Raw genomic sequence first — 11,069 nt, 5'->3', positions numbered from 1 at the left:
CTTTACTAAGTGGGTTGAAGCAATTCCTTTAAAGACAACGAACTCTGAGGCAATTATGGAATTCATAGACCAATTCATTATTACCAGGTTTGGTGTCCCGAATGCTCTTGTTTTTTATAATGCATCTTATTTCTATGGAAATTCTATGTTTGAGTTCACTATCAAAAGGGGATTTAAATTGAGGTATTCTGCAAATTACTACCCTCAGGGCAATGGTTTGGCAGAATCCACCAATAAAAACCTTATTAGAATTATTAAGCGAACTATTGAACAGAATCATAAAAACTGGCATAAATCTTTGATATTTGCACTATGGGCTGATAGAATAACTCAAAAAGCCTCTATAGGAACTTCTCCATTCAATCTAGTGTATGGAAAGGAAGTTTTCATACCAGCTAACTTAGTACTTCCATCCCTAGCTTTAGTGCAGTTTATTGAAGAAAGTCCCTCATCCTCTATTCAACTAAGACACGATCAAATTTTGAAACTAGAAAAAGAAAGGGAAAAAGCCAGAATTATATATGCAAAACATCAGCAAATTATCAAGTCATATTTTCATACAACTTCAACTAGTTCAAAACAATTACAAGTTGGTGGTCTAGTTTTGAAATGGGATAAAGCCCATGAGGATAAAGGAAAACACACAAAGTTCCAGAAAATGTGGCTCGGACCATTTCAAATCAATGAGAAGATAGGCCCTTCTACTTTCATATTGCAAGATCTATCAGGAAAGAGAGATTCTCTTCCTGTTAATGGCCTTATCTTGAAAAAAATCTTCAATTGAGGAGGTAACCCCTTCTCCCTTTGTAAATATTCAATTTTCAGCTAAATTTCTGTACATAGATTAGATTTTTAGGATTTTGGAAAAATAAAGTTAGCCTTCCATTGGTCTTTACTATATTGAAAAAGTTTCTCAAAAGAAATAGTTATGATATTTGCTTTTAAAATGGAAGCCTTAAACGAAAGGAAGATTTCTAGGAAATTAGGTATATTTAGATTCTGAAACCCCATTTTATTTTTGTGAACTCTTCTCAAGGATTAGAAGTACTGTAAACCATTTTAATGTTTTTAAGCAGCCTGAAAACGGTTATCAATACAAAACAGATACTGATTCAATCTTAGCATCTTCAACTCTTATCCTGTCATCCATCTTCTCTTAAGGAGAAAATTGTTCATCCCATTCATCAAGGGTTATAATTACTCAGAGTGTAATTCTAAAATATATTTGATATAAAAGATAAGAGGTCTTATTACAAGCCTGCTTACCATGATCATAGGGAAATAATTCAACTAACATTACCAATACTGCATATCAAAACAGGGTAATGGCTTATAATTATAAGACAAGGGGTCTCATCACGAGCCAACTTGTTCAGTTAAATTACAACCAGTGAATGGCATTGTCAAATAGCTGGCTACCAAACCAGGACAATGGCTTTTTATCTTACAAAATAAAGAAAAAGAAAAAATGATACAAAAATATGAAAACATATTTCTGGATTCATTCTTTTTAATTATACTCTGAAATGGATGGGATAATGAACGATCAAATGGTTAAAAGGTATCCCTGTCGAGACTATAGACGTTTGTTGGCAGCAGAGGCTCTACCTATGACAAAAGAGTCATTATAAAGCTAAGTTGGAAAAGCTTTTGTTTTCTCAATAGCAACCAATTAAGGCTAATTTAAAACATAGAATGTATTTAATTGTAACATGAGAAGAGGATAGCAGAAATAGTTATCATTACATTCAGAATTTATGTTTTCCTAGTTATATTAGAATTTTTCGCTCGAATAAGATTTTCAGATTTAAAAAGTTTAAGTATTTTAACTTTTCCCAGAGATAACTGTTTCTCCCAATGAATCGCCAATTGTTGTGTTGTACAACAACCCCCCATTTCATAAAATTTTTCTTTAAAAGTCATAATATGAAATTGGTCCCTTTTAAACATAGATGTGTGAATAAATTGGTATTAACTCGTTATTAGAAAAAACCCTCATCAAAAGGTCTGACTGAAATATGATATACCTTTCAAACAATGATAAAATAGGTCTTTTAAGCAAATCATAAAGCTTTTTATTATTACGATAAAGCGATCGCAAGATCGCATATTGCAATAATAACAAAAACATATATAAGAACTCGTTGAATTACTCCGATCCGAAAAGGGAAATCGCTATCAGATATCGGGGAAAGGCAAAGCGCATTGTATATATAAGGCACCCCCTCCCATTCCTCTGATGCGATAAAAGGTATCGCTATCGACAATCGGCTGTGGCAATCAATTCATTAACTGTGACACCTTCAAATCTTCTAATGCGATAAGGCATATCGCCATCGCGATCGGCGATTTCGCAATAGCGCAACTAATGTGACCCGAACCCTATCCCGATTGCAATACATTAAATCAAGGCGCGTGTTTCTAAGCATATTAAAGATTGGCATACATTATACCACCTTTGGTGATTGAACGATATTTTGGACTATTATTAAAACCCTCTCTTTCACGTCACCAATCATCAAATGCGATTAGCCGCCAAAAATCTAAGCCACGCTCGAATCAATTATTCACCATATAGACGTTATGATGGATATTTAAAAGCTCCCTTATCATGATTGACAGGTGAAGCGGCCAATTAATGAAGCAGTTATGCCGAGATTTTCCACTTAGATTCTATCTGCGGCAATTTCACTATGATCTTTGATTATTCGTTAATAGATATAACTCTTTCATATTGGCTCATGTTATCTATTTCTCTGTATCACGCTGGTTTCATTCCTTGTGCAGAATTCCGTCGAAATATCAAGTTTTAAGCAAATGGGAAAGAAATCCAAGAGATCCGCAGCAGCAGCGGCCCCTGCAGTAACAGTCCAGCCCACCAGTGACCCAGGACCAAGCAAAAAGGGCCTAATCTCAGACACTACATGTCTCGGCCTTGGAAATACAAGCTGGCAAAGCATCTATAATTTAATTGAGGCAGAAGAACTGGAGGAAGTGTCGGAAGAAGCTACTGCAGGCTCAACTAATAAATCAGACGCCTCCCTGAAAGATTTAGCCGACTCATTTTTGCATAGGATAGCAGCTCGGGAGAAAATTCTTCCTTACACTGATGTGGTCAGATGGGTGGTCGAACAAATTCCTATTTCTAATAGGACGTTTTGCACAGTTGATGGAAGAGTTTTTGGTTCATTTCAGCCTGACGACTTAAGGAAAATGTATCATTTGCCCGAACCTGAAAAGAAATACAACAAAGCTTTTCTGGAGAAATTCGCAGAGGAGAATGAGACGGAATCAGCCCCGATTAGACAATGGAGACAGAATCCCGCAAAGCACAAACATGAATCATCAGGTAAGTACTCCATGGATTCCTTGTCATCTCCTTACTGTTACGCTGGGGCAATGATGTGTAGGATATGGGGAATGCATGATTCAGCAAAATTTACTATCGAAATGGTTCCTTTAATGGAAGCGGTTGTTAGTAGTTATGTCATGAATTGGGTGAATATATTGTTTGATAAATTAGCCTCTGCAATTCTTGATTTTAGATTCAAATCACGCAAAACCACCAAGACTATTCTCCCCTTCTATTACAATGCTTATGTTATGGATATGATTTGCTTTAATTCCGAATACTCGATACTTGGGTGGAGGTGGACGCCACAGGACCCTAATCCAATCCACATCTATCATCAGAAGTTATGGAAGGCACATTATAAAGACCACTTGTATCAAATCTGTAATGGGTTCATGTTGCCTATCTATTATGCCATTTTTGATAAGCCTACTCCAAGGATTTCCGAGGAGGCAGAAGTTGACTTGACTGCTGTGGGGAATTGGTTCGGGGAAGATAAGTTCACATATATAAGGATGTTTGGTAGCGCCACAAGACCCCATGTCCTCCCATTGTATGTACCTGATAAATTGTTGGCACGAGAGTTAGCTTACCAAATAACAACAGCTGGAACATCCAAAACTCTTAAGACTTCTAAAAAGCAGTCATGGCCCATATTCCCTTTGAGATGTGGTTTTTATACTCTACTTGATTACAAACATGCTGAGAAGGAGACAGGAAAAATAAAAATGCTCAATCTTGCGACCATCCCTAACAGGAAATTCGATCCCTGGAAAGTTGCCTATAATGTGCTTGAATAGGCCAAACTTACTAAGTTTGACCATGAAAAAGATGAAATTGATGACCTATTTTCTTCAGCGGAATCATTGTCTCGAGTTAAAACATTGGCCAAGATGAAATATAATGATGAAGGACTGGTAGAATTCAATGGGCTCAGAGAACAGAGGATTTAAACTCTGCCTTTGGACTTAATGGCTACTACACCAACAACTAATTCAAGCGAGCCTGAACAGAAGAGTATTGACGAGCCTCCTGCTACAGAGAAAATTCCCGAAAAAGGAAAAGAGCAGGAAACAGAGCAGGAGAAAGAAAAGAAGCAGGACAGTGAAGTTATTGATTTAGAGACTCAAATTGATCCCAAACTCCTCAAAGAGTGGCAACAATTTGACTCTATTATAAGCAATCCCGAGACTTCACAAGGATTCGGCACACCCCAAGTAACAGTCAGTCAAGAAACGACCACGACTACGGTTCCAATTGAAGGAACCAGCGGCCTACCCATTAGCAAAGATGCGGAAATAATTCCTAAAGATCCATCCGATCAGATTGTTTTACAAATAGAAGACATACCACCATTAGATGTCTTTTACAGCCCCAAACACAAGGCTGTGGTGAAAACACAAAGGAAAAGGAGGAGACTTGATCAATCTTCCCTTTTGCCAGATCAAACAGAGATGGCTAATGTGGTGTGGAAGGAGGAATTTAACCCTTCCGATGATCTCACAAAACTTTCTTAGTATGTCGGAGCTTATTCGGCAGCCACCATGGATAAAGCCTCGGAAGTAAGCAATCTCCTTAAGGAAAAATATCAAATGATTGGTTCATTGCAGTCGCAGGTATCTGAAGCACAGCGAAAAATAGAACAATTAGAACAACAACTATCAATACAGCGGCAGACAAACAGTCAATTAAATGAGCAATTGCTCAAAGAGAAACAGAGGATAGACTCGAGTGCAGTACAGAAACAAAGGGAATTGTCCGAAGCATTGGCTAGATTAAAGGCGATGAATGAACAAATGAGCAAGACTAAGGATGAGCGAATCGCTCAACTGTCACAAGAAGTAGAAAATTTCAGGAGCCTTCCTCAAGTAGCAGAGTTCATAACAGAAGCTCTACAAATCAATAAGGCATTGATTACACAGCTAAAATTGCTATGTCATAACATTTCTCTGGTTGAGCCTCTTTGTGAGATTACTACATCAATAGTTGATAAATCAGTTGAAGCTAGGCAGGATTTAGAACAGGCCGATGAGACCTTAACCAGCTTTCTTGCTTGGCAAGACTCCCGTGAAGGACAAGCTGCGGATCTGCCCAAAATTCTAGAGTCACACAAAGACATCCTTTTCCTAGAATGGCAGTCGCAACTAATGAAGGCAGAAAGAGAAACCTCAAGATGTCGGTTATCTACTAGCAATTTAATTGAATTTTTCAATGACACTCTTTATCTGTCTAACATGATTTCACAGTGTAATCCAGGTAAATTGACATCGGCCAAAGCCTTGGAACAAACATGCAATCAGGAATCCAAAGTTTAACTTGGGATGCCTTTTGGTTTTTCTTAATCAAGCCATACAGTCAGAGGGCCGCACTCAAATGTTTAACTGATGCCATCAGTTGCATGATTCCCGAGATCCAAGATGCCATATATTCAACCCAACTGAATTCTCGTCTAAGTCGCCCTCCAGAATTGCAACAGATGCTAGATATCTGCCAGCTCAAGCCGAAGGGAGATCATCCAAAACAATGAATCATGTTGCCGAGTGAGGACAAGCCGATTTTGAGGAGATATTCATAATATAGTTGTACCAATTAAATAACACTTTTATTTTGTAATTAGTTAGCTTAATTAGTATTTATAGGTCCTTTCATGCATTTAGAAAGGGTCCTCAGTTTTTCTATAAACTCAAATCAGTAAGTCACACTATTGTGCTTCTAATCTATTTTTTATGAAGACTGGGCCAGTATTCTAAATTTTGACGAAGAAAGCTTTGATGATATGTGCACTATTGCCTTTTGTGGAAGTGTTTCTATGTTAGAAGAAGGAATTTGAATGCGATTTATATCGGGAGTGATTCAAATAACATATGGTACTATTATCTATGCTCTTGTGTCATTCTTTTATGTGAATCGGCATTCGTTTAAATTTTTCCATCATTGAATATATGTATGTGTTTTAACAGCAATCCTTGTACTTTTCACTATTGAATGTCTAAGGGCTGTTATTCTTTCAATCATACCTATGTCTATGATATATATGAGAAATAGTGTAATAATGTTTGCTTGATTGCTTTGTCCAACTATTTGGGCTTAGTAATTATCATATGAATAAATATCTTTGTTTACCAACAAGAGTCATCTATATGCCTGTTTGTGGATGAAGACCATCAAAAGTTACGCTAGAAGCAGCAATTTCCCGGGATAGGATAGTTGTTTATAATTTTACTTTTAGATTAAATCATTCATCCATTATCATTAAATATTAGAGAATCAATCATTTATCCATCCTATTTACCAATAATTGGGAAACTGATCCCATTATATCCAGTCAGAGCCACCACACCAAACGGAAAAGGAGCCGCCTTTAAGGTCCAGACCGGGTGGTTATCCCCGATGTTGATGCAGCGATTTTTGAGGCATCAACATGGTGGTACAAGTAATTGTCTCAGTAGATGATGAGAGAGTGATATATTTTATATTTGTAGCACCTACAAGTGGAAGATGACTCATGGTGAACAATGATTAGTTTCAAGAAATCCCCTAACTATCATATGCAATCTATGCAAAAGACAATGATAAAGGGACGATTTGGGCAAGCTAGAAGCATAGGCCTATAAAAAGTGAGACAAGGTGGCTTGAATAACCACTAGGACTGTGCACTGCGCCAAGGCAAAGCGAGAGGGTGCATGTCAGGAAAACAGTGCGCATACAAGGCCAAACTGAGGCTTAACGCTATTGCATGCGCTTTTGGAGAGAGAGAGAGATAGCTTGGGTGCAAGGCACAATTACAGAGAAAAAGGAGGGCACACTGATGGTTGAGAGTGCATAGTGTGCCAAGGAGAGCGAGTGAGGACGTAGGGCATAGTCACCATTAGGGGAATTTTGAGGTCTAAAATGGGACTCCTAAGAAAAATTTACAACCAAAATAAAATTTATAAGAACCAATAGGATTCAAGATGATTATGTCAACCATGGGGGATGATTCACCATTTTTGGAGTAAAAAAGTAAAAAGATTAAAAAATAATAAAACTACTTTTTCAACTTAAATCCTTAAGGTTTTACTAAAATTTTGAGCAAGAGTACTTGTTGGATGCACAATTTAATTCCTCATCCAAGGAGTACCCATGTTACATACTTTTGATGGACCCTGCTACATGAAATGAGAAATACATGAAAAAACGTGATTGCAATAACATTTTTCATGTATTTCTCATTTTTCATGTAGTACGGTCCATTGAAATTATGAAACATGGGTACTCCTTGGATGAGGAATCAAATTTTGCATCCAATGAGACTTTCCGCTTGAAAATTGAGTAAACCCATAGGGAGATAAGTTGAAAATACGAATTGAAATTATAGTTTTTTCTTTTTTTCCCTCTAAAATTTGATGATGTAATCTAATATTATTTTAATATTTCCATTATTATTTTATAATTTCCTTAGGAGGCCCATTTTATACCTCAAAATTCCCCTAATGAATGGGCAAGGATGTCTGGCTATTGCTTGAAAGTGTGTTGTACGCTCTTGAAGGGACTGCTTTCTTACTGGGCGCAGTTTTGGTGGACAGAGGGTCTATGTTTTCCGGAAGTGTGCTTTGGCCAAAAGTAAGCTCAAAAATGTTAAGTGAAGGTTAGCATCAAGTCATGAACACATTAACAATGAAAGAGAAGGAGTGCAAGTGCTTATAAGTTCTGTCACAATCATGATCGAAAGGTGAAAGGTCATTGAATGTTAAGTGTCACTAGAAACACCACTTGCGACAACAAGAAGACACTTGTTGGAGAAAGTATGGTTGAAAACAACACCTCATATGTGAAAACATATTGAAACACTGCTAAGGAAAACAAAATTGCCATTAAAGATGACAAAAGTAAAAAAAAAAAAAAAAAAAAAACGTTACGTTGCAAAACTTACTAAGAATCGGTGCACTTGTGACCAAGATTGAAGAAGAATTCCTTGTGGTGAGAAAAAGCGTTCAACCCAGAATGAACAATTATTGTGAGAATGAATGATAAATTGGGAAACTTATAAAATAATTCATATGCAAATAAATTTAATGCATGATCACCACTTGTCAATTGATGAGTGAGTTAGTTACATTAAGTGGGGAGGGACCAATTTTCTAGGAGTGCGCTTAGAATGAAAAGGAAGAAGGCCACATGCATGAGAATCAAGAAGGTGCACCTTCTATTGACAACAAGTGTGATAGAGTTGAGGATAAAGAGGGTCGCATTAACTATTAACAAGGAGTTCACTCTCCTTGTGGGCAATAAGTGTGCTTAACTGCGAGTAAAAACAACTTATATCTGTTGGGAATCAAGAGTTATTGATAGGGGGGTGAATAAGTAATTTATAATTGTTCTTTATTTATGTTAAACATTTAAAAATTTAATTACAAACATTCAACTAACAATTGAGAGGCCAACAATCACATAAAATTTGAACACAATGATATAATGTGGAAACCCTTCTGGAAGCGTAAAACCACCAAAGCTTGTTGTTGTATTATGATGTGAATCTAAAGCACCTACTTAGATTACATCACTAATTTGTGAGCACCTACTTGCAGGAGGTCCCAACACCCCTGAAATCGGAAAGCCCCAACTTGCTTAGAGGAACAAACCTCTTATAATTGCAGGTCCCTATCTGGTTCAACCAATTGTTATACTTTTCATACAATTTTCAAACGAAGAACAATGACCTACCTCAATATGACAAAATAAGCAATGACGCTGATCTACTATCTCTCTACGACTCCCTCTTTTTTTCTCTACACACTCACTCAATTATCCTTGCCTCAATTGCTTTAATTCAGTTGCATCCTTTGTTCTTCACTACTCATACTTAGTGATGATCTATTGTATTGCAACAAGAATGTTGCAACTCCCAAGGCTACCAACCTTAATTTATTAACCCAAAGTTTGTACAAACTTAATAGTTGATAATGCTATATGTACAGTAAGCTAAGCTCTACTCAATTTTCTTTGAGGCAATGAACCAAACCAAGGTGTACAAAAACCATTCTATAGACTAAATATAGACTTTGCAAGAATGAAAGAATGTTGCAAAAGGGAAGTTCTATTTACTTGCAAAAATGAAAATGTTGCATAAAAGTAAATGCTAATCTACTTGCAGGAATGTAAATGTTATTCTACTTGCGGAAATGAAAATTTTGAGTAAAATTAAATGTTATTCTACTTGCAAGAATGTAAATGCTATTCTACTTGAAAAAATATAAATGTTAATCTACTTGTAGGAATCTAAATGTTGCATCAAAGGAAAGTCTAGTCTATTTGCAAGAAAATGACAATGCTTGGAATGGAAACCCTAGCTTAAGAAACATAAAACAGAGAAGGCAAACCTAATCTAACTCGCATAAATTAAAGAGAATGAAATTAAATCTCAATGAGTGCATTAAAAATAGATCGTATCCTAGTAACAAATTTCATTAAGTGCTTCAAAAAGCAATCATGTAAACCATTACTATACTATTCAATGTATGAACTTGTTTACTAACCCTAATTGCATAAATGAATTGAAGTGTTGAAGAGACCAGTACTAAGTGGTCTCTAGTCTTCCTCAAACTCAGTTTCAAGTGCTAGGGGGCACCATGAAGGGCTATGAGGAAAAAATAAAGCTTTAAGGACAAATCAAGTCAAGTTTGGAGAGCTTTTACACGATGCTACAGGATGCTACAAGATTTCCATATTTTGTTATAGGATCGAATGTGAGAGCATTCTAAGGGATTAAAAGGTTATTTTAAGGTGAGTAAAGGTAGTGGAAAGTGCAAGAAGGTTGTATGAGGTATTTTCCAAGCTTATTATCCCCCAGAGACCCATCTTGCACAAGGATAAATGCACATGGTGGCCTTGAGCAAAGCTAAAATGAACTCTCAGGGAACAATGTTTTTGAAGAAGTTGTTGAAGGATGAGGGAGGGTGTTGATAGTAGGATGAAAAGTGGAAATGACAGTTCTATGCCCTGTGATACAACAATTTGATCTCCACACCATAAATATTACGCAATATCACAAAACATCTAAAGAATTCTAACCATGTCAATTGAAGAAAATTAAACTAGAAAGGAAAGGATGAGTTGAATTTTATTCCAAATCTTCATACTTCATGAAAAGTGAAATCTATATTTTTATGCTTTCGAATACAAGGCTTTCATCCACACTCTCCAAGAGAGGTGATGAATATGCAAAGGCAAATTTTTATATAAACAAAACTTGCAAGAAAATAAATATTGCTAACCAAAGTACATAAAAGGAAGATGCATAATAAAATGTACAAATGAAAGAGACTAGAGCCTTTGGGTTGGACCCTAACCCAAGTGGTATAAAACCATAAAATGTTGATATTTGGTAGCTTGGGAGGTACTCCAAGCCCTAGGGTTCGAGGTTTGGAGGTTGGAGCACCACAAAAGTGATTTGTGGGCTTGGAACCCAAGGTGTGGGATTTGCACCCAAGCTGGTGGGTGTGAAACCACGAGGAATTTGAATAATTTGACACATGGAGGTGTTAGAGGACCCTTAGAGGAGAAAGGGGTAGTGAAAGTCACTCAAATCGGAGATTTATAAGTGGATTTTTTTTTATATGTTGTTGGTGGGTTTTGTGGCACATAGAGCAGGTGGACTTAGTTTATTATGTGCCCCAAGAAATGTTTAGATGACACCATATGGAGCCACACGTATCATATCAATATAAGGTGTGTGAGA

Source organism: Pinus tabuliformis, chromosome 6 (assembly GCF_031772625.1).
Source record: "Pinus tabuliformis cultivar Carrire ecotype Pingquan chromosome 6, CPIR1, whole genome shotgun sequence".
Classification (NCBI taxonomy): Eukaryota; Viridiplantae; Streptophyta; class Pinopsida; order Pinales; family Pinaceae; genus Pinus; species Pinus tabuliformis.
This window is presented reverse-complemented; position numbering follows the sequence as displayed.